Raw genomic sequence first — 19,806 nt, 5'->3', positions numbered from 1 at the left:
ACAGATATTGGTCCAAAGGACCAATGAAATTCTATGAAGAGAGGTGACATATGCTAACATAAGTAGACACAAAATAGATCCAGGGCAATTTAGGGGTTTGGGGAACACTAGTAGCTACATAGATCAAAAAAACCCTTATATAGAGGGTGGAGCATGAGTTGAGTCTTGAGGATGACTAAAAGGTAGGGAGGGGTACTGGACCATCTCGTGTACAAAGGAGTCAAGTCAAGTTAACAAGTACTGAAGTTCCTACTATGTGCCATGTACTATTGTAAGGGCTGGTGCAGAAATGAAGATGGAGGGCCCTCTATAAGGGAGAATAAAAAGTCATTATGACTGGACCAGATAGCCCATGAAAGGGAGTACCATGCAATAGTTGTGAGGGCCTTTAAATGTCAAAATGAAGTTTCTATTTGATCCTTAAAGTCAAAACGAACCACTGGAATTTTTTTTAGAAGGGCAATGGTATAATACAGATTTGCACTTTAGAAAAATCACTTCTATAACTATGTGAATGATGGACTGAAGAGAGAGAAGATTCAAGGCAGGGAGATCAACTAGGAAATGACTGCAATAGTCCAGCTAAGATTTAATGAGGAACTCACTATGATGGTGACTATGTGACTGGAGAGAAGGCATAAGACATGAGAGATGCTGTAGAGATAAATACAAAAAGATGTGATATTAATGAAAAGTTATTCACAAGGAAAGAACTGGATGAAAAATGAATCACCACAGTTCTTAACACTTAGTATTATATGGGGATGAGGAACATCCTTCATACCAGAAACTCTTATGGGAGACATGTCTACACAGCTCTATAGCACATCATTTTTATTACATGATAGAACAAGTTTCTTGGAAGCTGGATCTGTTACATTTTCCCTGAATTCTTAGAGCCTAGTGTATCATAAGCTCTTAATAAATGATTATTGATAGAATGACTGATTATGGGAAAAAAAGAAATGAGATTTAACAACTTATTGGATATAATGATGATAATAATAACTAGCATTTGCAGTTCTGATTTGCAAAACATTTTATATATGTTATTTCATTTGATTCATACAACAACTCTGTAAGGTAGATATCATTATTATCTTCATTTTACAGATAGGGAAACTGAAAGATTCAGTGATTTGCCCAGGGTCACACAGATAGGTCTCCTTGGCTCTAGGTTCATGCTACCTGCTACACCACTTATGTGCGGGGTGAATGCAAGTAAGGAGGTGAGGATAATCACTGAATTTTGAACCTGGGTGCCTGGAAGAATGATGCCATCCTCAGCAGAAGTAGAGAAGTTCAGAAGAAGATGGATCAGGAAGGAAGGTTGATACCTGCTGCTTTAGAAGTGCTAAGTTTGAGATAGATGCCTGAGACATCCAATTCATCATGTCCAAGAAGTAGCTAGTGATATGTGAGATGCAAACTCAGTTGAGAGGCTAAGTCTGGATCCACAGATCTGGGGTTGTGTGAACAGAGATCCTGTGTTTGTCCTTCATTCTCAAAGAGGACCATGCCATCAGAGAAATGATGACATGACTTTGTTTTGTGTGAGGGAAGGCTGTGTAAGGTCACCAGCCTCATTTCCTCCTTCTGAGCCATCTAGGTTCAGTGGCTACATATTCATCAGGAGGACTGGAGATGGCCCAGGAGGCAATGGGAGACCTTGGCCATTTTAGGCTAAGGCCTTTTTGGGTTCTCACTTTGAATAAAGAAACACCCATTCAGTGAATAGGCCTATAATGAAATCCAAGAGAATTGAGCAGGGCTCTAGGTAAGAGAGTATAGAGAGGCCCTCTAAAAGAGGGCCAAGGACAGAATCTTTGGGTATAGTCATGACCCTTAAATTTCCCACCCTTCTTTATACAGGGGTTAGAAATCTTCTAATTCATACCAAAGTTCCAAATCCAGGTAAAGGGTGTAAAGCAAAGACTGAAGCTGTTTGAGCACGTGGAAGTTTCAGGCCATCCATACAGGGTTGACAGTTTGCCTTTAACTATTATAGTATTTGTACTAGAGGTTAGGCTGCAGAGTCAGGCTAGGCAAAGTTATATACTTTACTCTGCCCTGCAGCTTCACTGACATATACCTCTGACAAAGCTCATGGTCTGGAAAGCAAAGCTAGATACACATGCAAAAAACTACCAAGACCTAGTCATTCAAAGGCAATATTAATTAAATCCAAAAGCATGTCTGTAGTATCATTCTTGGTATTACATAGGTCAAATCAAACTGAGTCCTGCTTTGTCTGGAAAGAAAACCTGAAATAGAGCAGATTTTATGTGATTAAAAGCACATAATTCCACTTCTTGTATGTAACCTTTCTATACTAGTAAAAATAATATTAATGGTAAAAATCTAGTGTAAGTAGTGACTTTTAATGTAAAGTTCATATTTCCAATACCAAGACCTTCCCAAGTAAAATACTTAAATTTCAATGAAATTCCTAAAAGCATTAAAAGGAACACATTTATATTACTATTCATATTCCGTATTTTTTAAAAATCTTTTCACAGAGTTCTAAATTAAGAATAACCTCTATTTCTATACTCAGATTGACCAGTCTGTCAGCAATTCCTTTCACTGATGCAATTTTTGCTTTCAGCAAAATATACAGTTTTATTAGGTGTACAATTTTTAAAATAATGAAACAAGCCAATGCTAAGCATGAGATATTTGTATTGGACCCCACTTATACCACCCTCACTTGGCAATGCCACAAATATTAAATGTTAAAGGGTCAAATGTAAAATAACCTTGGATCATATACTAAAGGGAAGAAAAAGGGATAAAAGTCTCTACCCTCCTCTATCCCTTCCCCACAACCATAATTCTGGGATATAATCCCAGAACCACATTCAAGACTGTGAAATGGCTGTGGAAGAAAGACACACTAAATTTCCTTCTCAATCTGGATTGTGAAATATACCAAATCCTGATCCATAGCTGTTCTCATGTAGACTTCTAACATGTTCCCAGGAGTCAGAGTTGTGAGAGCTTTTAAGTCTCTGGGGTTAAATTCACTCCCCCTCTACAGAGTGGGGGGAAATCACTTATGAATGACCTTTACAAATCCCACTGTCCTCCTTGCTGTCTTAGAGGTTTCTTTTCTTCCTTCTTTTTCCTTCTGTTGTTTGGAGGGAATAGGTAGTTAAGTAGATAGATTTGAAGATTACTCTTTAATGTATGAGGGGGAAAGAATAAAGTTCTAGGATCCTTTTGCACACACCCTAACTGAAACTTCAGTATATGCTACAGTATGATTTCTCTAGATTTCACACTAAAAACATCATTTCTCATTTATTTAAAATGCTAGACCAATGCCATAAATTTATAAAAGAAAAAAGTAAAACACATCAGTAAACAATCAAATGCCATTTTCTTTTACAGTATTTAATTTGAATGAGAGGAAATATGTTTGTTATTTAGTTGTTCTGTATATACCTGGAACGTAATTCAGTTTGCTTTCCCAAATCAGTTCTCTCTTTGTTCAGCCCTGTTTTCTGTCTTGCATCTAATTACTTCTTCAGCTCCTCTGCTATTTGGTTTTAAGCACCTCTTACCCCCAAGGCCTCAGGGCTCTAAGGGCTTGCTGAATGTTAAACAAGCACATTTAAATCTTTGTCTTGAAATGAGTAAAATAAAAGTCTTAGACCTAACACCTAACACAGAAACCCCCCCTAACCATCTCATATTAGAATTTGCATGATATAATGGGCATCCATTCTCAGAATTAGAGGATGAAAGACTCATTCTAGAGGTAAATTTACAACAAATGGCTTTATTCTTGATTAACTATGTGTGTTTGGGGATATACAGATTGGGATGTGCATAATTTAATTACCTAATAAGTACCAGATGAGCAGGATACAATGGGGGAAAATCAAGGAAGGAAGAAAGAGAGGGGAAAAGGAGAAGAAAAGGGGGGGAAAAAGAAAAATCATGTATAGGAAAAAAATGGGATAACCAACAGAAAAGATAATAGTTATTAACAGCCCAGAGCTCTTAAGATTCATTTTTTTTCTTTCAAATTTTAATTATGAGATATAATGAGAAGCAGTGGGGCTAATGCTTGCACTTGCCAGGGAGCCAGAGGCCCTGGACTCCTTTCTTGATTTTACTAGTGTCTCACCATGAGGCCTTTGGGGAGACAGTTTTTCTGACCATACTTCAGCCGTGTTTAAAAGAGGGATGAGAATACCTGCCTCACGCTCTTAATCTGTCATTGTGTGGTGAGTATTAATGAATGATGCCTGTCAAAAAACTATAACTATCTTAAAGAAAAAATCATTGCAAATGCTGAAATAAGTATTATTATTGATTCAATAACAAATTTTATATATAAATTAATTTCTCATCGCTATATTTCTGAAAAGCAAAAATAAATATATATACCATGAATAGGAAAGCGCAATTTTTAATAAGTGCAGTTACAAATAGATTATTGAAAGTCCTCTAAGAAAACAAACATGTTTCACTAATCAAATCAATTAAGGCTAAAAGTTCATCCACTGAAAGTTAGAACTGAAGTGATCATAGATATTACTCCTGTTACATAGGATAAACTGAAGCTGAGGAAAGTCAAAAGATCATTTCATATCACAAAGATAGTTATTAGAAGAGCCTGTGCTAGATAGAATCCTGATTCCTAATCTAGAGTTCTTTCCGCTATAGTTCATTTGGTGTAGCCAGTATTTCAGGATTCTCTGTTAAATTGTTATTACTTTTTTTAGCTGTAATACTTCTCAGCAATTCATTCCCAAAATATGTCTTTTGAATTAGCATCAATTCAATAAAGGTTTCACTTTTCCTTCTTTACTATCAGTGAAGATTAATCTGCCTTCCCCAAATATATCATATCATCAGATCACTGATTTTTTTTGGTTTATATCTATTGATTTTGAGATGAAATTAACAAATAGGCATATACAATAAAATTATTTGAACTAATAAAAGCAAAACATGTAAGGAAATCATGAGAATAAAATATAAAAAAAAGATGAAGAGGATGATAAACTAAATATTAGTGTCATTATTATTTTGTGACTGCATTTTTAAGTTCTAAGACCCCACAAAATTTAATAATGGAATCACAAACTTATAACACACATCTGATACCAGTAAAATTTAAAATTTATTCTTAAGTCTGTTGTAACTTTACCACATATGAAAGTAAAGTACTGTCTAAATTTAGCTAGATAACTTAGAGAACTTGTATTGGCATATAAAGCTATCCCAATTACCAAAATTCACTGGAGACATTTTGTTCTTTCATTGGTAATCCATTATATTGACTGAGAAACATAAATTTCTAAAAAGGCTCTGACTGATACTAGAAGTATGTCACTTAATAGATCTCTTTAAATCCATAGAGTAAAGTATACTTCCTTTAGCCCACTATTCCCCCAAATAGTGACTGGAATAATGGCCCTCATGTTCATCATCAGGTGAGCTAAATAACAAGTGGGCTAAAAAGTGCTTCATATATGTACACTGTTCAGCAACCCTAGGTCCAGTTGTAAGCTATTATCAAAAGCAAGGATAACACCTCACATTTAAATAATTTTTTTATACTTTAAAAATATATTTGCATATACACTATTTCATTTGACTTTCACAACAAATCTATGCGGCTTGTTGGTGCTGGTACTAACAGGTATATCTATGCTCATTTTATAGGTAACCTACCCAAAAATATAACTCGAATGCCTCATCTTGGCACAGATGTGACTGGGTGCAAAAGGTCTGCCAGTGAAAACAAGGCATAGGCAGTTCTACTAAGTTGTAAAGGTTTCCATTATTGTCAAAAGATCAGCTTAACTATTTACAAAGAGGTTCATCACTGATCAGCCACCTGGGAATGGATGTTTTGGCCACTGTATAAAAGATAAAAATGCAAAATTCCCTCAGAGTTCTTTTCTATTTCTACAGTGACAGAAAAGGAAGAAGACTGTGAAGCACGCCACTGATCTCTCAGAAGAAAGGTACTGGAATAGCAGTGAAGCAGGAGACATATTTTTGAGGCGTAGCCAAATTGTTTTGATTTATTATGCTAGTTATAAAGGAAGACTTCTATTTGGGGTCTGGAGGAATTAATAGGTAGTGAAAGAGATACAAATAAAAGAGTCTCAATAAAACATTTACAAACCATGCAAATTTTATACTGCAATTCATAAGGGGCCACAAGCATGGTAATTTTCTAACTACCAAGTTAAATTTAATATATACTTTTTAAAAAACTGACAACTTCTGAGTCACAAAAGCAACACAAAGTCAGACACACTTTCCCTGGTCCCCACTAACTCTCAACCTTCCTCCCCCAAAGGGATATCATATGAGGAAGGAAGGAAGAAAGGAAGGGAAGGAAGGGAAGGAAGGAAGGAAGGAAGGAAGGAAGGAAGGAAGGAAGGAAGGAAGGAAGGAAGGAAGGAAGGAAGGAAGGAAGGAAGGTAGGCATTCAACAAGGTAAAATCATTATGAATTAACATAATCCTAATATTTAAAGCAGGCAGCTAGGTAGCACAGTGTATAGAATGCCTGGCTTGGAGTCAGGGAGACTCAACTTTCTGAGTTCAAATCCAGCCTCAGACATTTACTAGCTGTGTGACCTTAGGCAAGTCATTTAACCCTATTTGCCTCAGTTTCCTCAACACTAAAGGCAAACTACTCCAGTATCTTTGCCAAGAAAACTGCAAATGGGATCACAAAGAGACAGACATGACTGAACAACAACAAATCTTTAAAGCATTTTCTCCTCTCCCACCTGCTTCCACTTCTGGCAAAAAAGCACAAACTGATCCACTAGCTTTTGCCTGCAGTCAATACTGGGATCCCTTCTTGCTGCAGGAACTGTACCTGTGCATCTCACCCAAAAGGCAGAAATTGATTCTTCCCAACTATGCAAGAAGACTGGGTGATTACTGTGCTTCTTTCTGCCTAGGACCCAACAGCAAATTAGGAAACCATCAAAGTTACAAAAACTCTGGCCAGAATACCATCCGTGCCCTTTGTTAACCTGAAAAAAGCAGTAGGATTTGATTCAGCCCAACTAGAGAAGGAAAGAAGGAATAGGAGAAGAACTGAGGTGGAGGGCCAGGGTGAGGAACTTGTGGCCTCCAGGCTGCATGTGACCCTCTAGGTCCTGAAGGGCAGCCCTTTAGTTTGGATTCCATCAATGGGACCACACTTCAGGACCTAGAGGATCACATGTGACTTTGAGGCTGGAGGTTCCCCACCCCTACCTCTAGTTAGTACCTGAAAAAAAAAAGGCACCAAAATCCAGCAAGGGAAGGGGATGTTGGGGGGGTAGGGGAAGGGGCAATCCTGCCTCTTCAGATGCTACTTAAATCAAAAGCCTAGGGTGGTGAAACCCAAATCTTTTATGAGAGATGATGCATGACTGAGGTAGTGCAGCAGTTCAACCCTGAGACTGCACCTACCAACAAAGGGTGAGGAGTTGGAATGTGAATGACAAGGGAATTTGTTTCATTTTTAAAGGCTAAAACAGCAATGATTTCAAAAGGAATAAAACTCAATAAAAACACAGCATATACACATAAATTGGTAGACAATATCTTAAAACAAGAAGGCAAGTTGGATGTTAAGATACTACAAATTTTCTTTAAAAATATTACAAGATTACAGGATGAAGGAAAATAAACCAATGCCCAAAGAAACAAGGAATCCAGTAGAATCCCAAGATAACATGGAACAAAAACCAAGAAATTCTATAAAAATTCGAAAGAAAATTTATTAAACGAAAAACTAAGAACATATATAGATATATAAATATCTATCTATCTATGAGAATTTAACTCTCAATGCCAAAATAAAATGAAATTAGCAGACTGGGAAAAAAGAAAATAAATCTACGGTAGAGTGTCTCCATAGAAGAAGAAAAAAAAGATTAAGACATTAATAACACAAACATATCACAGTGGAGGAAAATCTGGCAGAAAAGAAGTAGAAGGAAACAGCATTTAAACACACACATGACATATATACAGGCCAAACCCACTGACCTTGAAAAGGATACAGAAAGATAATTTAGGGATCATAGGTTTCTCAGTGGAACAAGACACATCAAAAAACCTGAACACAATGTAGGAAATAATATATAATAACTGTCTAGAACTTCTGAACATAAAAAAAAAACAAATCATCAATTAAAAGCATCTACAGATTAGCTTTAAGACAATTATGTGATTAACCATATAACAGTAGTTAAACTGAGCAATTACAGTGACAAATTACAAATTCTGTGATCTTCAAATGTAAAGGAAAGAAAATTTGGATGACACAAGATTATTTTATTCCTCAATAGAAAACACAGAATGGAACAGAATGGCAAAGGAGTTCACTGTGATTCAAAATGACATGCCCTGAAAACTTAAGCCTAATCATCAATGAAAAATGGTAGACTATAAAAAAAAAAACTTTATTATAAGGAATAACTCTACAGAAGGGGTAAAAGGAGGTATACAGTTGAGAATGTAGATTCATATACAATCTCCTTTTTCAGGCTTTGTACACTGAGATATTTAAGTTTATAGGTTCACAATAAAAATATTTTGAAAAGTAAAATTATTGTTCTTATTACAAGATATCTATCAAAATACAAATAGCTGGTGCAATGCTAAAACAACTATATCAACAATATCAACGTTTTCACTATAAATGAAAATAGAAAACAAAAAAAAAAAACCCAAGTGTTATTAAATGGCTGTCACATAGAAATGTGACCAGACTTACTCTGCTTGGTATTTGGGCATAGACCAAAGAGGAGTGAAAGTTAAAAAAAGGAAAATTCAAGAGTAATTTTAGCTTCCTAATTATTAGAACAGGGGTTTTTAACCTGGGGTCCAGGGAACTGGTTTTGGTTCAATATTTTCAGTAACTATATTTCAATATAGTTGGACTCCTTTTTAATCCCATCGTTTTATTTATGCATTTAAAAACATTATTCCAATAAACGGTCCATCGGTTTCCCCAAACATGAAAAGGAAAAATGGTTAAGACCTTTGGAATAAATCTATCTAAAAGTGCATGGGGTAGCTTGAGAAACAGGAAGCTCCCTTCACTTTAAGTTTTATATTTTTCTTTGTTTTGAAACAAAGACTGGATAAGCTCTGGTGAAGTATGTTGCTGAAGAGATTTAGGTACAGGTTGGACTAAATGACCTCTCAGAACCCTTCCAACTTTGAAATTCTGTGGTTGTAGAAGGATGGTTCACAAGTCTTCTTCTGAGAAACAAATACAGAGGGGTTAGAATTGGCAGCATCATGTGCCCAGAGGCAGCACTCAAAAGGGAACATCAACAAACAGATCACCATAAAGACAATCACAATTTTTGTACCAGCATTTGTTGTGGAGGATGCACATGGAGAAAAAATACTTTTACTCGGTGACTTCAATCAGAAAACAGATATTGTGGAGGATGGTTAAAATATGTTGGAAAATTATGATTCAGGATCATGAAATAAGAGTAAATAACTAGAAGTAAGAGTCAATAATGTAAAATTATGAACTATTATCACTGTACAAAACAGAAAAGAGAAATGCCAAGGAAAATGAGTCTGTTGAGCACTTGATATTAAAATTAATTCAGCCTAATCATCCCCCAAGCATCAGTAGGTGAACCTGGAAAAAAGGATAACAAATATGTGAAATGAAACAGATCTGTGTAGGTGTTGGCATTATAACCCAGTCTTATCAATACTCATAGTAGAATCACCGCATTTGTATTCCATTAGCATGGTACCTAGAATACTAAGTGAAATTATGACAATGCTTTTATTGATAGGATATCTCAAAGATCAACAGGTATCATTTATACTCACACAGATGATGTCAGGGGAACTAAATGGATGTAACTGAACATGCATAACATTAAAATGTGTTGTAGGCTACAAATTTTAAAGACATTCAAGAATTAAACTATCTCACAGAGGGGAAGATTCCAAAAGATTGTGAAAGTTTAGAGATCTGCTATCACCCTCCCACTCCATAAAAGGCAACTGAGAAGACATTAGGCATTACTGATGCATTCTAATTTTCTCATCTCCATAAAATTTTATGAAGATAGTCCATGGATGCATCATGGAGATCCTAGAAGAAAATATGAGAAGGGAGCAATTAAGCTTTTATATAGATTATTTTCTTCCTTTTTCTTTATCTTTTAAATGCTTATTGATATTATTTGGCTTTTATGTCACTTTCACTTTCTAATATATTCTTCCTTTTTCTCTACTGAGAAAACCATACCTTATATGGATTAAAAATCATAAAAAGAAGAATAAAAAGGCAGCTTGGCAAAGCTAACATATCAACCACATCTGATAAAACATACAGTGTTCTAAACCAGGGGTGGGGAACCTATGGCCTTAAGGCCACATGTGGCCCTCTACATCCTCAAGTGCAGCCCTTTCACTGAATCTAAACTTCACAGAACAAATCCCTTTAATAAAAGGATTTGTTTTGTAAAACTTGGACTCAGTCAAAAGGGTGCACTCAAATTTATTTGGTCTACCACCCCCTTTTGAAAAAAACCAAAACTTACTCAGCACACCTCCCCCTTCCTCTCGGAAATCTTTAACCCTTTAATGGTTGTTGTTTTTGAAATTTGCAACACTTAAAATACATGCATATATATTTTAAATGATGCATCTTAAATGTAATAATTTATTGAAAACTTTTGGGGTTTTGTTCTGCATTGAAATTTTGATGATGCAATAATGCATCATGTAATTGTATAATATTATATTGTAAACATGTCATTACACAGCACATATTCCTGCTCATACATGCTGGACTTCCTAACAATGTGCAACATGCTCACCTGCCAACACTTGCTTGTTAAGACCTCTCAGTGGACTTGACCATTGATAAGGTATAACGTGTATTTTGTGTGTTTAGAAAATAGTGTAATCACTATGACTTTAACTCTGTTATACAACAGATGAAACATGGACTGTTTTTCAAAATTTTCTTTTCCTCTTTCCTTATGATTCCACCACACTCTAATTTTTATTCAATGCTCCTCTATTGTGCCTGAGGCTACTACTGCCGGGGCCCTGGATTGTTCCAGTGCTCCCTGGGAGTGGTATTGCCCACTTTGGGAACTTTTGATCTAGACCAATACTTCCTCGTCTCTGAAAAAAAAAGAAGATCCATTTTCTCATCTCTTCATGTGTGTGGGGGGGGAAGGCAAGCCTTTGTAATAATTAGATAGCACTTATGTTCCTTCTTTCCATTTACACTGGAGTAGTTATTGTGTATATTGCTTCCCTTTTCTTCTGTTTATTTCACATGTTTACACTTCATCTAGATCTTGTTATGATTCTCTGAATACTTCATTATTTTTATGGAATAGTGTTATTCCTTTATATTTATGTACCATCATTTGTTTAGCCATTCCCCAATCAATGGGCACTTACTTTTTTTTTCTAGTTCTCTGGTACTATGAAAATGCTGCTATGAATAATTTAGCCTATTTGGAATTCTTTTTTTCTGTCTTTGACCTACTTGGGATATGTGCTTAGCAGTAGGATCTCTGAGTTAAATATGAACATTTTAGTCACTTTCTTAGTTTAATTCCAAATTACTTTCCAGAATGGTTAGAACAATTCATAGATATATCAGTTTATTAGTGTGTCTATACTTTCAAAAGTACTTCCAAAACTGATTATGCCCATTTTTTCAGCTTTGCCAATTTTCTCAGTGTATAGTAAAATCTCAGATTTGTTCAAATTTGTTTTAATTGGATTGAGTGATCTAGAGCAATTTTTCATATAGTTGATAACAGTTTGAAATTCTTTTGAGAACTGTTTTATCATATCCTTTGACTACGTATGAATTAAGAAATGTCATTTGGTCTTATATATGTTCATTCTCTATGTATCTTGGATCCCAGGGTCTGAGGCATTAACAAGTAACTTGCCCAAGATTACCCAGAAAGTCAGTAACAGATTTCAGATTTGAATATGGATCTCTTCTAGTATAATGGTTCTTTCATTACTCTTTGCTGTTTATCATTAACAACATATATCATAAATCTATCATGTAAACTTAGACCTTCAGTCAGGTGTTGTCTCTTAATATTATGAGTTACTTAGAAATCCATAGGAAAAGTTTAATTAATTTGTAGAATGATCAAGAATGAAAGATAAGCAATTTAATAAATGGAAAACATACTTCATGTGGAATGATAAAAAAGAAAGTAAAATATAGGAGATGCAATGACTTCTGAAGCCCCAGGGACAATGGCTTCATATTTTCCTTCATCATAAATTAGTCTTAGCTCTTTACCATGAATAATCTGCAGCCTCAAGAACTCATATGGCCTTCTAGGTCCTCAAGTGTGGCCTTTTGAGTGAATCCAAACTTCAGAAAATAAATCCCCTTAATAAAAAGATTTGTTCTGTAAAATTTGGACTCAGTCAAAAGGCCACACCCAAGGACCTACAAGGCCACATGTGGCCTCAAGACCATTGGTCCCCTACCCCTACAAGTTTAGCCCGTCCTTGTTTTCACTTTAATACAAGTACTATATAAACCAAAGATATTATTAATTTTATCAATCCTAATACTATATGTAAATAACATTCTAACAAAAACAATAACAATAAATATAATAATAAATCTTCCTAGTACCTGAGTCTATAACTGGGCTCAGACATCTGTTCTGCACAGCCACACTTTTATTCTGCCACAGTTCCCCTTTGACTAGAGAAGTTACTGGTATTACCTCTTAGTGTTAGTGATAAGTACTACCTCACTACTACTACACTATTCCTTAGTCTGTCATGGCAAGGTGAATGTCTAGCATTGAGAAATCTCTAGCTAGAGAAACCTCTATCTCGTAAAGACTGGAATACTTCAGCCTCCATGTACTGTTTCTAGCTGTGCATTCTGGCCCTGTTCAGTCCTAGAAAGCTTGGCCACTGGTAAGAGGGGCTTCTTGTTTTCATACTCACTGGTTCATGAAGCCCTCCAATTCTATTTGCTGAAGATGATTTTAATTATAGTAAGTTATGGCTCACAAGTCTAAGGGGCTCCCCAAAGCATAACAAATAACTCAATAAATGATATTAATCAGGTATGGGTCAGGTAATTTATTCCTATACACGAAAAGAAAAACTAAACACAAAGAATCATAGCTTGAATTAATAGTATTAACAGGACAACTTCAGTAATAATCATCTGGGAGGCTGGCACTTTGTAAATACGACTATGGTTCATGCACTAGTAAGTGAATCAGATAATAAAAGAGTTCATCAAGATTGCTAAGTCAGGCATTTTACACTTCACATTGGCTCAGCGTTGTCTGATCAAAGTAATTTACTGAGAAGAGGAAACACAAAGGGGCAAAAGGTAGTAGGGGCCCAGTACTGCAAACTTGCCAAATTGAGTCCACATTCCATGTGAAAATACAGTACTGGCTGCCTGCTCCTCTGAAAGGCAAAGTCAAAGCAGAGAAAGCACTACTTACAGCCCAGGTAAATCACAGCCTAAAGACTGAGTCGAAAGCTGATGTTTCTTAGGACAGTCACTGCACCCAGCTCACTTCACTCCTTTACACTCCCCACCCCCAATCACAGAGCAGGTAAAGATCAAGAGACCACTCAAGGTTTACAACTTCACTTTAAAACACTAAGTCTTTTCACTAATGAACTAAAACATGGCCTGAAGCAGTCTAGAAGATTATAATCCCCAAAAGGCCCATTCAGTCTTGCCACATACAAGCTAAGGATAGCTCAGGGCACCTTCTCTGGCCTTGTACGAAACACCATAAGTACCATATAGACCTATGCACATTCTGTGCACACAAGTCACAGAATTCACATAGTATCATAGACTCATGGCTGGAAAAGGCTTTAGAAATCATCTTGTCCAATCTCCTTATTCTGTAAATGAGAAAACTGAAGCCCAAAGATGTTAAGGGACATGCTCATGGTCACAAAAGTAGTAGTAATGGCAGAGCTGGGTTTTGAACCCAGGTCTTCTAACTCCAAATCTGGCATTCTATTTCTACTGTAGCACACTCCTTCAGGCACTGCCACACATACAAGAACTCTGAGGTCATATTTTTATGACCTCACTTGAATTTTTTTTATTTATTCAACCACCATTCAAGGCAGTCATTTCAGGTCTGGTGCCTGGCCTGAGTTTCAAAGCACTCTATAACATCAATTACAATTTAAGACACAAAATGGAGAAAAGTAGTTTCCTACTGAAATTGCAGTTATGATTTGTATTCTCAGAATGCATGTAATTACTTAAACAAGTAGATTTCCTCAACACCGAAGCTAACTACCATACTTTTAAGAAATGTCTTTGGGTTTTCTCTGACAGCCTGATTTTGAGATTTTTGCAAAATTCTCACCTAGGAGGTGGACTTCTCATAATTCAAATGAATTTTCTCAATTGATTTGTGCAAAACCAAATGAGTTTCAGTAACAAGCTCTTTTTGTACTGTGAAAACCTGAAGAGGAAAGAAATTTAGATCCAAAATTGCAAGGCTGACTCATACAGAGAGGGGAGAGGAAAGTACAGTTGGCAGAAACATTATGCCTTCTGAGGTTATTTAGCAAGAAAATGTGAGAATCAAACAATAAAAAAACTCATTGATCAAATTAGGGTTATAAGAAAGAGCACATACTCATTTTTTAAAAAATAGCCTTGTTTGTTTTAATAGATTATGTATGTACTTTACCAAAATTTTGGAACACATATACAAATGTACTTAGTCTTCTTTTACATAAGCAATACTGTTGTTGGTAAAAGCTAATCGCTTGGAGATTAAACACATGGCAACAGAGGCATAAAGCTGGAAAAAGGAGGAGGTCACACCTTTTAAAGATGCAAATTGGAAATGAAGCATTGCAGAAATGAAGTTCTGTTGATCTAACTGTGAAGGTGCAAATCATTCATCATACTTTTAGAACACAGGCTTGTTACTTTAAAAATTAGTATCATGAAAACACTTTAGAGAGCAAGGAAACATTTTTTTTTTTTAAAAAGCCTACTCATTAGTACTTAAGAAGCCTGTGTTATAAATTTGGGTAAGCACAGGTGACAACCCTAAAGTCCATTTTTCATATGCATTTTTGCAAAAGAAAAAATAAATCTAAAACAACATTTTATTCATTTCTAAATAATAAAGAGTTTAATGAACAGGAAGTCAGGATTTTCTCACAGCACCTAAGTAGTCTGGATACTAGGAAAACCTAGATTGGGCTTGTGCATTCATACATAAATCCAAGCAATCCACATAAAATGCATTTTGTATGTGTTGCTTTGCCTTTCTATTAATTTTTTTTTTGCTCTGTTGCCATGTTGGCACCTTATTCATTTGACTATGGTTCATGCACTAATAAGTGAATCAGTAATGGCACTCATCATGGTAGGCACAAAGTCAGGCAGCTGATAAGCTGAAACTGAAGGCCTCCAAAATTTAAAGACTGCTGCTGAGCCTTAAAACCTCCCAAGCCAGATACCCGTTGAGCCCGCAGTTGGCAACTGGCATTAAATCCAAAGGAGGCCAGTCACCCTGGGAAAGAAAGAAGAAACCAGAAGGATGGAATAAGAATGGAGTGCATCAAAAGGGACTAGATGGAAAACTGCCACATGTGAGTGCAGAGTTCTCTTTGTCGAGAAGAACAGACTGGCAGATCCCCATGAACAAGTAGACCAGATGTGCCACGTTCTTACTACTGACAGTTTTACTTCTTGGCCTGCACTGCTAACCGGCTATCACAGCACTGAAAGAAGACATTATTTTTCAAGAAAACAGAATTCATCTTTCCCAAATTACCTCACATAAAGAAGTTGGCCATTATGACAACTACAACTAAGTATGTAGCCCAAATGCTTGGCCTTTCTCATGCCCATGCCCTTTCTCAATTACTAACAATTCTTATTTCTGCAACTTAGGGCGGAACTGATACTTAGAGTAGAAGGGATGATGATAACTAATGACAAGTAGTCAAATCTTATTTTGCTTGCTTTTTTCTAGAAATGGCTAAGAGAAATTTGATACCCAAGCTAAGTAAGAGAAATTACTTAGCTGCTCTCCAGAAAGTCATCACCTGTCTCAGATGAGCTGCCTCCTCTGATACTGAAAAAACTGAAAAAACAGAATGCTAAGCCACAATCAGTGATACTTGAAATACTGTGGAGAATAGGCAAGAAACTGCTTGATTCAAGAAGTATACATATTCTAGTTTTCAAAAAAGGGAAAAAAAATATAGTCTGCCAACTATAAATCAATGATTTTGACCCTGATACCTGGGAAAATCTAGAATAAATCATTAAAGGGAGGGTTAGTAAACATCTAAAAAAGAAAGTAGCAAGTACAAAGAGCTATCATGCCTCAACAAGGACAGGTCATGTCAGATGAACCTATGTCAAGAGTGTTTCTGAAACTTTTAGTTCAAGGAGATGATGCAGACTTTAGTGATAGAGCATGTCTCAGTATACATATGGAGAATATATATGTATATGTATATGTACATATATATACATATGTCTGAATGAGATGATAATACAAATAGATGGATTAAAAACTATTTAAAAAGCTTGACTCAAAAAGCAATAATTACAGTAAATGATTCAATATTTGCTTGGCAGGAAGTATCCAATAGAAAGGCAGTAATGATAATAATAATAATTATTATTATAGCCAACATTTAAATAGTGTATATTATGTGGTGGTGGTAGTAGTAATAATAAGAGCTGATATTCATATTCATACCTACTATGTACTAGGCATTACTCAGGATCCCAGAGTAAAATCCCAGAGTTAGTAAGTCTCTGAGAGCATATTTGAACTGGGGCTTCCAGACTCCACATCCAGTGCTCTATTCACTGTGTCAGCCCCCCTGTGCTGTTCCACGTTTTCATCAATAACTTAGATAAAATCATGTAAGCAATATGCTCATTAATTTTTTTAACTTTTATTTTAGTTTAATTAAGAAGCATTTATTTTCTCTCACCTGTGTCTCCCCCTAAATTAAAAAAAGGGAAGAGGAGGAAAAAGGAGACCTTTAACAAATAAGTAAAGTCAAATAAATCCAATTTCTGCATTAGCAATGTCCAAAACTGTATGTGTCATTTTGGGTACTGCCAAGTCCCCTTTTCAATTAAAAAAAAAAAACTATTTCTCTTCATACTCCTGATCTTTTGTTAATCCAGGTGAAATTCATTATTATCTTTTCTAGTGATATAAAGTAACCTTTCATAGTTTTATTGGTATGGCACTGGAAAAGTAAATTAATTGAGATAGAACAGTCACTGTAGTATATCACTTTCATCCACTCATGAGTAATTAATATTATTCTAGTTATTATGTGTATTTCTATAAATGATGTTTTATAGTTACATCCATATATTTCCTATTTGTGTCTTGGTAGGTTTTGTACATTCTATAGTTATTTTAAATGAAATTTTTCATTATCTCTTCTCTGCTACATAGGAATTCTTGGGTAGATATTTTGTATGTATTGTGTAAAAATGTGGATGGTTTTTGTGGATTTATTTTATATATAACACAACTTTGCTGCAGTTAGTAATTATTTCAATTAATTTTAGTTGACTCTTTACAGTCCATAAAATATCTTATCATCTGAAAAATCATATACTTATTCCCACAACTCCTTTTTTTCTTATTGCTGTACACAGAATTTCTAAAATTATGTCAAACACTAATGAATGGCAAAAATGTATAACCTTGCTTTATCCCTGAACTTAATGAAGAGGTCTTCAGGATATCCCCATACATATAATGCTGCCTCTTTGGCTTAGAGAGATACAGTGTTATAGCAAATAAAATTATATAGAGAATACTCTTTATAATTAGACAAAACAACAACATTCATTTGGAAGAATAAAGTGTATATAATCTCAAGATAATTCATGAGATAAAGCATAAATTAAGGTGGTATCAAAACCCAAACTATATTATTAAAACTAGTCATAACTATACCTTCAAGACAAGTTCACACTGGCTTGAGAAATTTAGTGTTTCCTCCCTTTGGGCCTGATATGTAGGTAGGTAGCAAAATAATGGCAAGTTCAGGAAGTAGAAAAGCCATCATAGTTAGTCACTGGTGGAGTCGACCTACTCTGCTTCTGATAAGTGATAGTTTTGCTTTGCTACCAGCCAAGAAAACTTTTTCTATAAATTAAGCATCTCCTCAGTCCAAATAATACTTCCATAAGATCTTTAGTTAAATGTGCAAGAAATGAGGCTAGTGTAAGTTTTATTTTGCTGAATCCCATAGTTACAAAAGTCCTGGGTCTTACACCCACTGACATAAGCACACTCAAGAGAACAGGAATAGATTAAGTGAATGTCAAAGATATAAATGTCACTCTCTTTTCTGCATAGTCATCAGTGACTAATAACCCTTTGTTGAATTACATAGCTAATACTTCAAGAAGCTTACCTAAAGGTGACTGCAGGGTCAAACATTTATACAGGGAAAGTTAAAGAGGTAACCAAACATACCAAAGCTGCACCACCCTATCACATGGCTCAATCCCTAAAACGTAATGAATAAGTGAGATTAACAGCAATCCAGAGGTAAAAGGCTCTTCCTCCTTTTATATGCTACTTGTAAAAAATAAAAGGGAAGTTAGCATCACATTAAGGACCAAAGAATCTTATCCTACATACTTAGGATAAAAAGGTAAACTATGAGTGTAAAATAGAAATGGAAAAAATCCACAAATCACCACCTGGAAGATATCCCAAAATGAAAAATCCCAGGGATATTACAGTCAAATTCTAGAGCTCCCAGGTCAAGGAAAAGATATTACAAGCAGCCAGAAAGAAACAATTCAAATATCATGGAGCCATGGTCGGAATCACACAAGATTTAGCAGCTTCCACATTAAAAAAAGAAGAGAGCTTGAAATATGATATTCCAGAATTCAGAGAAGCTAAGGTTAAAACTAAGAATCATCTACCCAGAGAAACCGAGTATAATCCTTCAAGGAAAAAAAAAATGAATATTTAACGAAATGGAGGATTTTCAAGCATTCCTGATGGGAAAAACAACCAGAGCTGAATAGAAAATCTGATTTTCAATCACAAGACCCAAGAGAAGCATATAAAGGTAAACAAGAAAGAGAAATCATAAGAAATTCAATAAGGTTAAATTGTTTACATTTCTATTTGGGAAGATGATATGTGTAACTTCCAAGAATTTTATCATTATTAGGGCAGTTAGAAGGAGTCTACATCGACAGAGGTCACAGGTTTGAGCTGACTATGATGGGATGATTTCAAAAAACCAAAATCAAGAGGTAACAGAGAGGGATGGACTGGGAGAAAGGAGAAGGGAAAGTAAGAAGGGGGGAACTGATCTCACATAAAAGAGGCACAAAAGGAAGAGCTTTTCAGTGCAGGGAAAAATAAGGCAGTAGGGTGGCATGCAGTACTTGGATCTTACTCTTAGGGAAACTGAGACCTTTAGCAGAGAAAATTCTCCCCAGGTTCCTGCTTTCCTTTTAATCTTGATTGCACTGGTTTTGTCTGTGCAAAAACTTTCTAATTTAATATAATAAAAATTACTCATTTTACATCTCATAATGCTTTCTATCTCTCGTTTGATCACAAATTCTTCCCTTATCCATAGATATCTGATTTTCCATGCTCTCCCTACTTATATTACCCTTTATGTCTCAGTGATGTAACTATTTTGACCTCATCTTGGTATATATATATACATATATGTATGTGAGATGTTGGTCCATACCTAGTTTCTGCCAAACTACTTTCTAGTTTTCCCAGCAATTTTT

The 19,806-nt window shown here is 35.5% G+C and overlaps 1 protein-coding gene across 42 annotated transcripts in view; it reads right to left on the bottom strand.

The window, feature by feature from the left end:
- Window positions 1–19,806, bottom strand: part of ZBTB20 (zinc finger and BTB domain containing 20) — a 1,002,935-nt gene that overhangs the window by 744,487 nt on the left and 238,642 nt on the right. The window lies entirely within an intron of this gene.

Source organism: Notamacropus eugenii, chromosome 5 (genome assembly GCF_028372415.1).
Source record: "Notamacropus eugenii isolate mMacEug1 chromosome 5, mMacEug1.pri_v2, whole genome shotgun sequence".
In the NCBI taxonomy this organism is placed as follows: Eukaryota; Metazoa; Chordata; class Mammalia; order Diprotodontia; family Macropodidae; genus Notamacropus; species Notamacropus eugenii.
Note: the sequence above shows the minus strand (reverse complement) of the source record. Positions and strands in the feature narration are given on the sequence as shown.